The following is a 16372-nucleotide window of genomic DNA, read 5'->3' as shown; positions in this document are numbered from 1 at the left end:
ATAAACTTCGTAACCCAAGAGTGCTGTAACTCACCTCGTTGACACTCCGTCTCGCTACTTTATTCTGGCTGACCTTAGCTACCCATAATCGATTTCCCTATCTCCCTACAAGTACTTAAGACCATGCTATCGAGACTGGTGGCAAGCGGTAATAACGAACCAACTACGATAAACTACGCCACTTGAGATTGGTGAACAGTGGTAAACTACGACAAACTGCGCCTGACGAGTTTAAACTACGGTAAAACTACGTTCACTGAGAAGTGGTAGCGAGCTGTAAGCGAAGCCGATTAATGTCTCAATCATAGCAATCTGCGACTCCTTTACAAGCAACAATCAGCAGATTAAACAAGCAAATAAGACTCGCTTCTAACCACCTCAACTGCAACTCCACGATCTACGAGAATCAGTAGCAGTGATAAACTATGTCTATCAACAACACTACACACCTGCAAGTTAATCTTAACAAGTAAAGAAAATCAAACGTACAAGAAGAAAAAACAACGAAAGTGAGTGAAATATCACCTGTGTAAAGCCCAACACAGCTGAATTTCCCCCACCTATCGAGACTCACCCCACCGCTGCCACCAGTCTCGATAGCGTGGTCTTAGGTACTTGTAGGGAGATAGAGATATTGGTTATGGATAGCTAAGGTCAGCCAGAATAAAGTAGTAAGACGTAGTGTCAACGAGGTGAGTTACAGCACTCTTGGGTAACGAAGTTTATTGCACACAGTTATAATAGTGAGTTACGGTACAATGTGGCAGAGCGTGACCCTAATGTTCGGACCTTCTCTCTAGCCCTTCTCTCCCCTTTCTCTGATCTTCGTGTTATCTGGACTACTCTCCAACCCCTTCTGATCTGAACGGAAGCTCTCCAACATCACATACAGCTTGGAGAGGATGTGTGTGTCTGGCAGATTTCCTTTCATGTGGACTAACAGCTTAGGGCTGGATACTCCACGTGTTTGAATACGTCATGAAGTTCTTGGTCGTCTGGACTACGAGGAACTTTGAAATACATGATATGGTTTAGGATTCTTGATGGTCTGTGACAACAAGATTGTGGATATACATTATGTGAATTGACATTCCTAGTGAGAAACTGTTTATGTCCCCAGCAGACACTACTTCCTGTACCTTGTATTTATGAGATCAATACTAATGTCTATGTAATGCCTATAATGTCTACACTGCTCCTCACACTGACGCAGCTGAAACCTCCAGCTCCTCTCATTGACGCACCTTATAAATGATGCTCCTCACACTTACTCACCTTATCTTCTGCTCCTCAGACTGATGCACCAGATACCTCCTCCTCCTCCTCCTTCTCATACTGACTCACATTATATCACCTTCTCACGCTGACTCACCTTGTACCTCCTCCTCTAAACAGTGTCTCATCTAATTCATCCTCTTCCTCTTCCGCATGTACTGACCCATCTAATTCTTCCTCTTCCTCACACTGACTAATCTAACTCCTTCTCTTCCTTTTTGTTACACTGACTCTAATTCCTCCTGACAATGACCTCTCTAATTCTTCCTGTTCCTCTTCCTCACACTGACTAATCTAACTTCTTCTCCTCCTTTTGGTCACACTGGCTCCTCTAATTCCTCCTCCTCACAATGACCCCTCTAATTCTTCCTTTTCCTCCTCCTCGGAATGACTTCTCTAATTCTTCCTCCTCCTCACAGTGACTTCTCTAATTCTTCCCCTTCCTCCTTTTCACACTGGCTCTTCTAATTCTATACACTGACTCATCTAATTTCTCTTCTTCCTCTTCATGCACTGACTCATCTAATTCCTCCTCATCCTCCTTTTCATACACTGACTCATCTAATTCCTCCTCTTCATACACTGACTCATCTAATTTCTCCTCTTATTCCCTCTAAGACTTACTCTTATTTCTCCTCCTTGCGACTCTGACTCATTCTCTGACAATGACTCATCCACTGATTCAACTGACATTTGATACAGCGATTCATCTTACTCCTTCTCACACTGACTAACCCATATTCCTCCTATTCCTCACACTGAGTTATTTACCCAGTTTGATTACAAGAACTCACTTATTTATTCAGCTTACTGGCTCATTCAGTGACTCACCTTATACCCCTCCCTCCACCTCCTCTTCAAGCTGACTCAATCTTATTCCTCCTTCTATTCATACTGGCTCACCTTAACCACTCTGATTCACCTACTAACTCTTATGACTCACTAATTCAGCCCCTAATTTACTTTACCCAATCTGACTGACCTCCTGACTCCCATTACCCTCTGACTCACCTATTTACTCCTATTGCTCCCTGACTCACCTACTGATTCCTATTTCTCCCTGACTCACCTACTGACTCCTATTACTCCCTGACTCACCTACTGACTTCTATTACTCCCTGACTCACCTACTGACTCCTATTACACCCTGACTCACCTACTGACTCCTATTACTCCCTGACTCACCTACTGACTTCTATTACTCCCTGACACACCTACTGACACCTATTACTTCCTGACTCACCTACTGACTCCTATTACTCCCTGACTCACCTACTGACTTCTATTACTCCCTGACTCACCTACTGACTCTTATTACTCCCTGACTCACCTACTGACTCCTATTACTCCCTGACTCACTGACTTCTATTACTCCCTGACACACCTACTGACACCTATTACTCCCTGACTCACCTACTGACTCCTATTACTCCCTGACTCACCTACTGACTCCTATTACTCCCTGACTCACCTCCACCAAGTCGCATCCCACCAGATTCAATCCCTTGCAGCCTCTGATGATCTCCATGGCTTGTATGGTGGTAAGACCCCCTATCTCCGGGGTGCCTGGGGGTGAGGGAGAAGCTGAGGGAGGGACGGGTGAGGGAGGGAGAGAGGGGAGAAGGGTGGATGGTGACGGAGGGAGAGAGGGAGGTGTGGCTGGAGAGGGACGGAGAGAGGGAGGGGTGAGGGAGAAGGAAGTGAGTGGTGGAGGAAAGGGGATGGAGTGGTGAAGGGTGACGGAGAAAGAGAGAGTGAGAAGGGTGAGGGAAAGGTGAGGGAAATAGGGAGGGGTGAGGGAAGGAGAGAGAGAGAGGGAGGAGTGAGAGAGTGACAAGCAGTGAGAGACGGAGAAAGGGAGAGATGACTGGTTAGACAGAGAGAGAGAGAGAGCGGGGGATGGTGGTTGTTGATGGAGAGGGAGATAAGTGGTAAGGTAGAGGGGTGTGACTTGTAAGGGAGAGTGGGGTGAGTGATGAGAGAGGCAGGCGTGAGTGGTGAAGGGAAAGAGGGGTGATGGATGAGGGAGGAAGGGGTAGCTGATGAGGGGGAGAGGGGCGGGTGGTGAGGAAGACAGGGATGAGTAGTGAAGAGAGAGAGAGAGAGAGAGAGAGAGAGAGAGAGAGAGAGGGGGAGTGTTATAAATCAATGAACAAAAAATTAGGAGATGGAAAGAGGGATGAGGGAAGGGTGAGCGGAAGGAAAGAAGGTGGGCAGAGTGATATATGGTGAGTTACGTATGGTGATGTATGGTAAGCAGAGTGATGAATGGTGACGTATGGTGAGCAGAGTTATGCATGGTGATGAATGATAAGCAGTAATGTATGGTGAACTGTGATGCATGGTGATGTATGGTATGCAGAGTGATGTATGGTGAGATGTAGTGGGTTACTTATGGTGATGGACGATGAACAGTGAGGTATGGTGAGTTACGTAAGGTGATGTATGGTGAGCGAAGTGATGCAGGGTGATGTATGGTGAGTTACATATGGTGATGTATGGTGAGCAATGTGATGTATTGTGAACTATTTATGGTAATGTATGGTGAGCAGAGTGATGTGAGTGAGTTATGGTGAGTTACATATGATGATGTATGGTGAGATCAATATGGTGAGAGGACTGAGAGATATTGGAAGCAGTGAAGGGTGAGTGGTGTGGAGGGGAGGTAGATGTGAGAAAAGAGGGAGGGAGTAATGAGTTGATCGTGAAAAAATGAAAGGGTGAGGGAGGGAGGAAGAATGAGAGGGAAAGATAAAGAAGTGATGGGTGAGGGGATGTACGATGAGCGAGGAGTGAGAGAGGCATGAGTGAGATACGAAGGAAAGGAGATAAGAATGGAAATGGTAAAGGAGCAAGGACTAAGGGAACAAGTGGAAGTGGGAAAGGAGTGAAGACGCAGTCGTGCAAAGACATGTGAAGTTAAGGATAAAAGTGATCATCGTCCTTATTATCATTATCATCACTACCATTATCATCATTATTTTTAACCTGATTATCATTATCATCATCGCCATTATCATCACAATTATCATTAACATGTTTCCTATAAATATTGGTGCTTTGACGGAACCAGAAATAGGAGGATGGAAGCACAAAAGTAGTAGAACTATCAACAGAGTACTCAATGAAATCTGCTGTACAGAGTAGCCATTCACTCATCATTAATGCTTTGGAAGTTCTCAGCTCAATCTCACAGGACCAATCATCCACACGAAAACATGTCTCATAACGGAGACCCTTCTGTCTCCTGGCAGATTAACAAATGGATGCAGCCCTTGTCATGTGTATCTGCCGTCCAGTTAATACAACGTCATTCACTCAGGCTTCTCGGCACATTTTCCATAGATGGTTACTACTCTCGGCTGAATAAATTGTTCTGATGTAAGGTGGAACAGAATGTTAGAGTAATCCTGATCATGAGAAGGTTCATGGTGATGGTCTTAGGATCCTCACATCCAGCTAAATATAATCGTCTGCAACCAACCGGGATAAAATACGAGGAAACATGCAGCCATGAAATGGTTAACTACACTCTCTCTACTAAATACTGAAGGAAAAAAAAAAAAAAGACTACGTTCCCAGGGTTGAGAAATTCAGATCAGCCTGGGGAAAACTATTTCGAAATTCACTGGATGACTTAGCCAGACAGATTCTCTGCCTTATCGGAACGACATCAGTGACATGTGTGGCTCTTTGGAGACCGACGTAGAAATTGTGGAAGAGGAGGGTGGGTTGTTTTGCAGATGATGAATTTCCTGCAGCCTCCATGTGTCTTTGTCTCCCAATATATGGCCTTGTAATATATTCGCAATAGTTTTAAATGCAGGAATTAAATGTATTAGATTTTTATCCGTATCTACGATCAGATCTCGCTTAATCCCACCAGCACTGTGACGTATATAATAATTCATTTTTCATAACACCAGACTGTACTATTCAACTTGCGGGAGAGGAATAATGGGGATTGCTTTAAATCCTCTCACTATGATGGGTCTTCCTTCAGCTGAGCACAATCGTCTAGAGATAATGACATCTGAATAAATAAGCTCAGTAGTTGGCCACATCCTTAAGGCAGGGGCCTGCTTAATAAGAAACCGTCTGAAAGTAGCCCCAAACCCCTGGAATTATTTAGGTACTTTACAAAGCTTAAGGTCACTTATTTGTCAAGAGAAAACCTATCAAGATCTGAGGATTTAGCGTCAGAAGAACTGTGATTTTCTTCATGAACTTTTAAAAGAAAAAATTAGTCTAGACACCATTTTAAACCACTTTACCTCCTGTTTCACTGACTGCTTCCCCTTTTGTCACTAGATTAATCTTTGGTATCTCCTTAACTTCATTATTGCTGTTATCTGGTTTCTACTTACTTTCGTATTTTCCTCAATCCCTCCTTCCCAGTATACGTTTGGTATTTCCCTTCACCCTTCCTGCCTTTATTACTCTGTGTTCCTCTTGTATCTCTCGAGTGATTCATGCATTGTTTGACACTACCACTGAGTGTTCCTCCTTCTCTCCCTCTCTCTCTCTCTCTCTAACTGTGTGTGTGTGTGTGTGTGTGTGCTCTACTATCCTATTCTTTTGCTCTGTGACAAGGGAGTAAGCTTAATTAAATCTTGTTTACTTCCCTGCGAGAATAGATTCTCTCTCTCTCTCTCTCTCTCTCTCTCTCACCAGTGCCAGGACAGTAGCTGGGATCAATGGAGTCGATGTCGAAGGATAGATAAACGGGCCCGTCTGCCATCTGCTGCCGAATTTCCTGCATCAGGGGAGTCAGGGATCTGTACCAGCACTCCTCCACACCCACCACGCGAAAACCCTGCCAGAAAAGGTGAGAAACTGAGAGAGAGAGAGAGAGAGAGAGAGAGAGAGAGAAGGTGGGACGAAGTTAGCGAAATAGGAAGAAATCGACAACTAAACTAAAGGAAATGTGAGAAAGTGTAAGAAAAGTAAGGGGAAAATGAGACTGGAATTAGAAAAAAAAAAAAAAAAAAGATAGAGAAAGCGAAAAGGAGGTGTTATTGGGAAATCAGGAGAAATAAAAAATTTGAGAAAGTGTGTTAAGCGAAAAGGAAAGAGGAGAAGAAATGAGAGAAAATGACAAAACGAAAACTAGGTAGGCCTGCAAGTGGAAAGAATGAAGAAAATTTGCGAAAATGTGAAAGAAGTGGGTAAGGCGATATGAAATTGGATATATATATATATATATATATATATATATATATATATATATATATATATATATATAAAAGAGTGAGATGCAGACAGGAAAACTGCAGAATGAAAAAATATAAGAGAAGGAAAGAAAAAGTGTTACCAAATATGGGGAATAGAAAGAAAACGAAACTTGGAAATAAATGGGAACACTAAATGAACAGAAAACTTCAGGAAGTGTAAAGGTAAGAAGAAACATGAGACGAAAGGTGTGACGAAAAGAGAGAGAGAACAAAAAGTAGAGACAAACATGGATATGAAAGAAAGAGAAAGCAAAATTAAAAACGTATGATAAGATGTAAAAAGAAGGAAGCTATGACACAAAAAAGGCTCCTAAGCTGAATAAAATCGTCAGGAGGTACCAAGATGTAATTATTCATATTTCAGGAGACTGATGCGGAGAAGGAAAGGCTGGCACTTGGACTGGCATTTTTTACTGCATGTTAGAAAACCTGAAGAAAAATATACTAGAAAAGAAAACCAAAATCAATATAACACGAGAAAATGAAAATAGCGCTGGAATGAATAGCCAGTTGAAAAATGGCAAAATTGAAAAAAAGATAGAAACAGAAGAGTGAAAGAAAATGAAAAGCGTGAATATATTATGTAAGGAAACTGAAAAAGGAGAGAGTCTTATTTAAAAAACACTATCTATAATATGATAATATACCGGGACAGAAAATATTCCAATCTTTTCCTTCTGCTTCATGTTAATCATCATCAACATCAACCCCATCCTCCTCTTCCTCCTCCTCCTCGTCCTTCTCCTCTTCGTCCTCTCCACCTTCTCCTCCTCCTCCTCCTCATCCTCATCATCATCATCATCGTCATCATCCCAGCTATATTGTCCAGTGTCAAACCATAAATGGAACTGCCACGATCGAGAAACAAGAAATGGTAGCAACATAACAGTACCAAACTGGGACACAGCTCCATTGACTCATTATTCCAGCTTTCAGGAACACTTATCCTGTCTTTTAAAATTAAACGGAAAAGTAAAAAACGGTGTGGAAAAATATATGAAACAATGGAAACTCTATTATCCCCCATCACAGAATATTTCGCGATAAATTCGAGAAAATCTGTCAAAGAAAGAAAGAACGATGACTACTAACACACACACACACACACACACACACACACACACACACACACACACACACACACACACACACACACACACACACACACACACACACACACACCACGCAAAAATGAGATTGGAACTTACATTTACGCTCAGGCAAGACAGAGCCAGGAATTTGTGAGGAAGAATCTCCAGTGGTGAAAGGGTTAATAAAGATCGTATTTAACACCTCCAATTTAAAAAAAAAAAAAAAAAAAAAAAAACTTTCCTTTAGTAAATAAAATCTTTTGAGGGTGCTAAAAAAAAAAATCATGCTTTGGCTGGAGTTGTATCGGCATGAGAAAGGGTGTCTTTTACACAAAGATATTTCAGTCTTTTATTCCCATACCATTTTATTCAGTTTTGGCGAAATATTTCTAACTGGAAAGTTAACTACAGCTTTATTAACCCATTCACAACATATCCTTCCTTAACAAGAAAGAGTAATCAGACTGTACAACGTCCATGCCTAAATTATTGGTCTAAGGGCCAAACATTTGATTTTGCCCTTTGCCCTTAACCTTCGACTGATGGTTCTCAAAACTGAAGTACTCCATTCTTGCCTGATCCTTGACCATTTCACCAAGTTTGGTCCAAATATTTTCTGAACTATCTTGACTTATTTACCTTGCCCTCTAACCTTGACATTTGACCTTCTTCTGTGACCTTGAACTTTGACTGATTGGACTTGAAGCCGTACCTCTTTATCTATAACATGCTCCAAACCGTTCCACAAAAATTGGTTTAAAGAAGGACAAAAACTTATCAACCTGACCTTGCCATTTGACCTGGACCTTTGATGTGTTCTGAAAAATATCTGGTCTATCCCTACAATGATCCTCAAACCTTGCACTAACTTTGATCCAGATCAGATCAAAATTATTTTAGTGATTTTGTTCAAGTGGGGTTGGTGGAGGATTAGTGCCCCTCCCTGTAAAACAATTAACTCTAAGCCATTGGCCACCCCGTCTGGGATACATGGCGTCTGGCAATGAATGAATGAATTTTGTTCACACACACACACCCACAGGTCCAACTTTTACCTCACCCTATGAATCCATTGACCTTTGACTAGTTTTCATCAAAACTGAATGCCTTCATTCTTGCTTTACCCTAAACTCATTCACCAGGTTTGATATACATCGAATAAAAACTATTTAAGTTGACCCTGCTAAGTCAAAACTTGGCACAATCTTGTGACCTTGACCTTTGACTTATTGTTCTTAAAAACAGTAGACTAACGCCTTATCTGAGCTTCAATCCTCCCACCAAGTTTGGACAAAATCGGATAAAAACAGTATAAGTTTTGTTTTCAGAGAGAGAGAGAGAGAGAGAGAGAGAGAGACGAAGCAGAACATAATACCCTCTCTCATTTCACAAGCACGGGTGTAGCTTAAAATCACCAGCAGGAAGAAAGATAAAACTGAGAAATAGGTCGTCTTGGGTAGTGGTGTTAAAAGATACTTTCCCTTGATGAAGGGTAAACGATGCAGGTGTTGAACATGCAAGAATAAAATGAAAATAATCTTTATACACCCACAACAAGGATGCCCTTTGGTAGCTAAAAATGTGAGGGAAAAACATGGGAGAAAATTGACACTAAAACAAGGATAAAAATGCAAACAAGTGAGTAGAAACATGTTTGGATTATCCAGTTTCTTCGAAGCTAAACAATGTTTGGAGGTAACAAATGCATTCTACAAAGATTTCGTATAAAAATGGGTTAATGGGCATCGTTTTAACCCTTACATTAGGAGGTATTTCCTTAGCTCATAAAATGGTTTGATGGTGGAATAAGAACTGAAACTGGAAAGAAGTCACTGGGGAGAAGAGATTATTAATGAGGAGGTTCACTGCGATGAATACAATAGTTTGGTATCAGCAAGAATATAATTAAAACTAAAAAAAAAAAAAAAAACTGCCATATTGTAAGGTGAAAAAAAAAAGGCAGGAAAAAATAAGAGCCTAGGTAAAACTCTTTGATGTGGTAGAAATCAGTGAAAATTGTAAGACTAGAAAGCACCCAGAGAGCGCATACCTCCGCCAATGCCATTAAAAAGGATCCAGATCCGGATCCACGGATATTGGATCCGGATTCGGATCCACCCCAAAATTTAATCAATTCTTTTTTGGTCCATGGCCCACCTTTCCACAATATTTCATTGAAATTCACTGAGGATTTTTGGAGACACTCCTGATACGGATCCGGATCTGCTCCCAAATTTAAGCAGTTCTTCCTTGGTCCATGGACCACCCATCCACACAATTTCATCAAAATCCGTTCATAACTTTTTTAGTAATCTTGGATCCGGATCCAGATCCTCCCCTAAATATAATCAATTCTTTCTTGGTCCATGGCCCAGCTTTCCACAAAATTTCATTGATATTCATTAAGTGCCTCTGGAGATATTGTGCTGGATACTCCGGGTCCAGATCCGGATCCGTCGCAAGTTTTAATTGTTTTTTCTTTGGCCCATGGCCCACCCTTACTCAAAATTGCAAGAAAATCCGTTCATATCTTTTTGAGTAATCCTGCTAAAACAAAGACAACCCAACGAGGGGTAATACATAACCTCCTTGCCGGAGGTAAAAAGTACTGGAAAAGATAAATTATGCTCAGTATAAAAGAAATAATTAGGTACAATAGGAATAATTTTGTAATGTAAAACACAGTGTCAAAATATGTACATAAAATAGTTACAGTATGAACTCTAGGGACATTCACTGGAGTCCATCTCTCCGACAAGGGCAACGCAATTTCCAAACCACTCATCATAATGGGTTAGGTTTTCTCATCACTTATTAGGGTCTAGCAAAAAGTGTTTTCCGGATCCAAAATCTGCAATACGATCCGGATCTATCCCAAAAGTTAATCGATTGTTCCCTGGGACATGGGCTATCTACCCACCAAATTTGGTCCAAACCATTCCTTTAGTTTTTGAGTAATCCTGCTAACAGACAAACAAACAAACTAACTAACAGGGGCGAAAACATACTCTCCTTGTAGGAGAGAATAAGAAAGGGTTAATGAAATATAGATAAAGCAGTATCTGGTTTAAATGTTAAATGAAATAAAGCATCTACAATATAAATACCAATGAAATTTCTTACGATCGGTATATAAAATATAATATACATGAATTTAAAAACTATATATTTCCCAACACATGAAAGATCGGCAAGTTGGTTAGTTGCAGGACACAGGTGTAAGGAATAACTTTATATCCACCTGTCCATCTGCCTACCCATTATTCCTCCTCCTTCTCCTCTCTCTCTCTCTCTCTCTCTTTGTGTGTGTGTGTGTGTGTGTGTGTGTGTGTGTGTGTGTGTGTGTGTGTGTGTGTGTGTGTGTGTGTGTGTGTGTGTGTGTGTGTGTGTGTGTGTGTGTGTGTGCGCGCGCGCCTCTACTTACTCAGTCACTTACTTTGTGTCGTTAAGCCAGACACCTAATACCAGAGTTTATCAAGGAAAACCCAAACAAAAATGACTTCAAACTCTTTTCTCAACCATCGTCTCTATAAAGCTAAAAACCAAATACAAAGCTATGATTACAGTGCCTAGTGAAGAGAGAGAGAGAGAGAGAGAGAGATTATGTAACGTTAATATCATTTACGGTACAGGGCAGAATAAGGCCCGTCTACAAAGTCAGCAGCTGAGTAGGGTTATAGAAGGCACGGCGTCTGTTCAGCAGACATGCCTATGAACACTCGCTGATCCTACACTATTCTATTTTGCTTTGGCCAGACCTTCCATACTGAAGGGGTGGCGTAAGGCAAACCTCTCATTTGCTTCAGTTATCTGTATAATGTGTCCTTTAATTTTTAACAATATCTAACTCAATGTTGCCTCAACACTGAACATACTTGGGGTTTCAGTCTCTTGGGATTTTGCTTAGAAAGGTCATGTTATTTCTCTGGTAAAATCTGCTTCCAAGAGATTAGGTGTGCTAAGTCTACCCCGTGCCTTCTTTACCCGCGCACAGTTGTTGACTTTACACAGGGGTTTTCTTCGCCACTGTGTCGAGCACAAATCTCATGGGTGAGGAGGCTCCCCACATGCAGTTCTCATCAAGGTGGAGTAGAAGGTTTTTCGTCTCACAAACTCTCATCCTACTGTACAGGCTCCCTTCAACCTCCGTCTCTTCGACGCACTGATGCATCTTTACTTCTTTTTCTATCGCTACTTTAATGGTCTCTGCTCCTCTGAACTGCATGCTTGCATCCCCTCACTATTACGGCTGGCAGGCAGCACCCGTCCATGCAGCAAACTCACAGCCCTTTTCTATTCAGCTGTCTAATGCAAGAGTTAAGCGTTACTCCCAGACCTTCATGTCTGCAACAGGTCAACTATGGAACTCTTTTCTTCTTTCTGTATTTCCTACTGCCCATGACCTCTAGTTTTTTAAACCCATTGTGCCTTGGTATCTCGAAATGAACGGATTTTGTATTTGGCTCCCTGTCATTTTGCTTTTATTTTTTCTATAGAAGAAACAATCTTGCGGAATTCTGCCCAATATTTCCTTCTTCCCTGCATAAAAAAATATTTAAAAAGTGGCCCAGAGGGAGAACATGGTAAATGAGTGAATCCCCAAATTTTCTCCTTTTAACAAAGCAAAAAGAGAGGCCTTAAGTGGCTCACGGAGAGATAAAGTTAACCGTCATTATCCATAAAATAATAGACAAATTAGAGCTGCTGGAAGCAGTTTAATGCTGGAATGAGTTAAATAAGCAAATCCTTAAGATAAATCTTACTTGGCCAGTCAAAAAGAAATTATATAAGTGGCCAAGTGAGAGAAACAGAATGCTAAAATTATTTCCAGTGGGCCGGAATATAAAACGAATCAGGGAGTGGCCATACAATTTGAGATGAATAAAAAGTGTCTCGAGTGGATTACAGTTTGAAGGCGTTAGATAAAGAAAATCTTCATTATTTTTTTTAGTGTCCGACTCTGATCTTAACCTTAATATCTCCAGGCCCAGCTGTCATTATACGTGCAACACACACCTTCACATATCACCGCTTCGGCACTAATACCCAACGTCCATATTAAATACATGCCGAGGCCGTGTCATTCAGGACCGGCGTTAACTGGGGTGTTTTTATGGCGTGTTGGTGGGACGTGTGTAAGAGGGTAAAGTATATTTTAACGAAATTCATTTAATCAAGCGTTACCTGCTCCAGCCTGGGATCGAACTCGGGTCTCTTCAGACGACAGATTGCTTCACTAATCACTCGGCCACAACATCTCCTTAAAAAAGAAAAATCCCCCCAAAAGGCCAGAATATAGAGCGCGACAGGGAGAGGGCAACAGAAAATCCCCAAATCCTTCCCAAAAGGCCAGAATATAGAATGAGACGGGGAGAGGATAACAAAATCCCCAGATCCCCCCAAAAAGGCCAGAATATAGAGCGAGGCAGGAAGAGGGTAAGAGAAAATCTCAAATTCCCTCCAAAAGGCCAGAATTTAGAGCGAGACAGGGAAAGGGTAGCAAGTGAGAGTGATGGATCTGTTATTGTGGAGCTGTGAATGAGCAGCCTGGATAAGTTTATTAATTTGGAAAAATTCATTTTGATGGATCATTTGTCGCAATGGGGAGATAACGGGGTGAGGCGAGAGGGGGAGAGAGAATGTTGGGAAGGGAAGATGAGAGAGAGAGTGAGAGAGAGAGGGGGGGGGAGAGGGAGAGAGAGAGAAAACAGTATTCATGCAGTATACCATTAAGAATCCTCCCCCACACAGTCTCTCCCTCTCCTATACAACTACATCTTTCTGACACCTCCATCCTGGCACTAAGAAAGCCTTACCTAAGCTCCTTTGAACCTGAAGGTGGCGTAATTTTGGATCAGGGTCTTGTGGACCCGGGAGGCTCCCTGGCGCCTCATGGTTACTATAATATGTTCGCTTTATCTTGCTGTAACTTTTCTATCTTGAATACTGAGCTATAACAAGAGAATATAACTGAACTATGGTACTAGTCACGAAGAAGTGTTGTGGGAAGGATTCAGTTCCATAATACTGGCTTATTGTAACACTGAATTAGAGGAAATTGGCTGCAAAAGGGCGAAACTCTCCGCCAAGGAAAAGTGAAGGAAATGTACTTTACTTCTGTATTTGGCACAGTTACCTCTTCAGTTCGAATCGTAACTCATAAGATGATTCAGCTGGAGGCAGGAAAAGCAAACTAAAAACAACTCAGTATACTAAAAGAGTTGGTGGAGATAGCTTGTACCTCTTTCAGTACGGAGGGTCTTCCTTAAGCTGAGTTATATTTAGGTAGTAATGTGAAGGTAAAATAAGATACTTTGTACTTCATTCAGTATAAGAAGATCTACTTTCTTTTCCACATCATTATCACCATCATCATCCAAACCCAATTTCTAAATATGTGTGAGTTGGTAAGGATCACAAAGCAAGACCTGGACTGCGTTAAATTAAAACTACCAATGGAGTGCCTAGTGAAATGTACATGTATTCTCCAACTCATCACTCCAACCTTAGATAATTTCTTCTCATCACCGAGACAACTATAGCGCGTATGTTTTCACCTGACAGAGATCCCTAACCCCTTTCAGCTCAGTTGATGGCCAGTGTAGTCAGACTGGAGGGTTGACTTTACTACTGGCCAAGGACATTCATTCCTACCCCAGGACTAACGCTCAGTGAATTTCATGTATCCATAACATAGTATTCAAACTGTGGTTGAGGCCCAGTTCCCTCAGATGAAAACAAACTAACTATAGTGTCATATTCCTGGTGACGCCAGACGGTTTTATTCAGCTGAGAAGGAATCAGGGAAAACCTTCAATCTGAGGAGCTTCTCCGAAGCTGAATGAATTTTTTTTTTTGTGCGAGGAAGAAGGAACCAAAGGCCAAGCCCGCAATACAGTTCCTTCCAAGAAAAAAAGAAAAACAATAGATAAGAGAGCTAAATTCAAGATCCGTTCATCTCGAGATGCCTGGACACGCTGCGTTTGAAAGACTGGAGGTCATAGGAAGTAGGAAATACAGACAGAGAGAGACAGTTCCAGAGTTGATCTGTTGCATAAATGAAGGACTGGGAGTAACAGTTGAATCTTGCATTAGAGAGATGGACAGAAAAGGGATGAGAGTTTGCTGCTAGACGGGCACTATGCACTCGTCGTAGAGGTGGAGGGATGGATGCAGACAGTTCAAAGGAGCAGTGACCATTGACGTAGCGATAGAAAAGAGATACAGAGGTAACAGTGCGGCGAAAAGACAAGGGGTGAAGGGAGCCAGTAAGAGGAGGAGAGTTAATGAGATAGCCTTTGACTCCACCTTATTGGGAAGAGCTGTATGTGGGGAGCCTCCCCACACATGAGAGTTGTATTCCACACAGGGGCGAATACAACCCGCTATAGAGTCAACATCTGTGCAGGGGTAACAAGGAACGGAGTCGGCTTAGCACACCTAATCTCTTGGGAGCAGATTTTACAAGAGGTGCAATATGATCTTTCCAAGATAAGTCCCGAGTGAATGAAACCCCAAGCATGTTCAAGGATGATGCAGGATTGAGCTGAATATTATTAAACATTAGTGGGTACTCCTGTGGAAGGTTGTGTCGGTTTGATATGTGTAAAAACTGAGTCTTTGATGCATTAAAAAGAACAAGATTATTTTTACCCCAGTCAGAGATACGAGCCAAGTCAGCTATTAAGTGTGCTGTAGCCTCATCCCTTGTTTGTTGAAGTAACTGCTGAGATGGTCGTTTCGGAAACCGAATGGAAAGGTGAAGGTTGTAGTCATCAGCGTACTAGTGGACAGGGTTAGATGTACAGCTTAGAAGATCATTGATGAATAAAAGGAAGTTGGTGACAGGACAGAGCCCTGAGAAACACCACAGGTTGGGATGTCTATATTGGTCCATACTAGATTCACTGGAAGACCGAACTTTTCCTTGGAGGAAGTTTGATGTCCAGAATTAACAGTTCTTCGTGCTGGCATGGAACAAAAACTAGTCCGCAGAGAATGCAACACCGGCGACCACCTGCTGGTCCAAAGTCTGGGAATTTAATGTTAACTTGACCATCCACAGATTTCTCTCAAATCAGCATTACCTAATTCTAGCATAACACATTACCTATCCACTAAGTGTGATTCAGATAAGATCGAAACCGAGCTGACTTTGCCTAGTGACCTTGATATCTGACCTTTTCCTGTGACCTTGACCTTTGATGAATTCTTCTCATAATCGAACTTTATATTCTTCTTTTAACCTGAACTCATCTACGAAGTTTATTCTAGTTTAAATGAAAGCTGTTTAATTTGACCTGCCACGCGGTTTGACCAACGACATATTGTTCTCAGAACCAACAGATCATCCTCGCGGGTAATCCTCAACCCGTCCACCATGTGTGATTCAAATCAAGTCAAAGCATACACAGACAAACATGTCAGAATTTGACTTAGCTTTTTGGCCTTGACCTTTGATTGACTGTTTTCAAAATTGAATCCCTTCGTTCTTGCCTGACACTTCATTCTTTCACTAAGTTTGATTCAAATCAGAACAAAACTGATTGAGTTGACCTTGACCTGTGATTTTGGTGTCTAATCATTCCCTCCGACCATGACGTTTGATTGTTTTCAGAACTGAAAATTTTATTCTTGCCTTATCCATAAGCTTCCCATACATTTGGCTTAAATCGGATAAAAGCTTTTTAAACTGACCTTGCCATCTTGCCTTGACATTTGCTCTATTTTTTTCAAAACCGATATGTCTACTATTTGGCTAAGCCTCAACCC

The 16372-nt window shown here is 41.6% G+C and overlaps 1 pseudogene; it reads right to left on the bottom strand.

The window, feature by feature from the left end:
- Positions 1-16372, bottom strand: part of LOC145396721 (guanidinobutyrase-like) — a 39669-nt pseudogene that overhangs the window by 2014 nt on the left and 21283 nt on the right.

Source organism: Coenobita brevimanus, chromosome 39, assembly GCF_032717465.1.
Source record: "Coenobita brevimanus isolate Jiangsu-jjx chromosome 39, ASM3271746v2, whole genome shotgun sequence".
Lineage (NCBI taxonomy): Eukaryota > Metazoa > Arthropoda > Malacostraca > Decapoda > Coenobitidae > Coenobita > Coenobita brevimanus.
The sequence above is the reverse complement of the archived record's forward strand: the minus strand, read 5'-3'. Positions and strand labels throughout refer to the sequence as shown.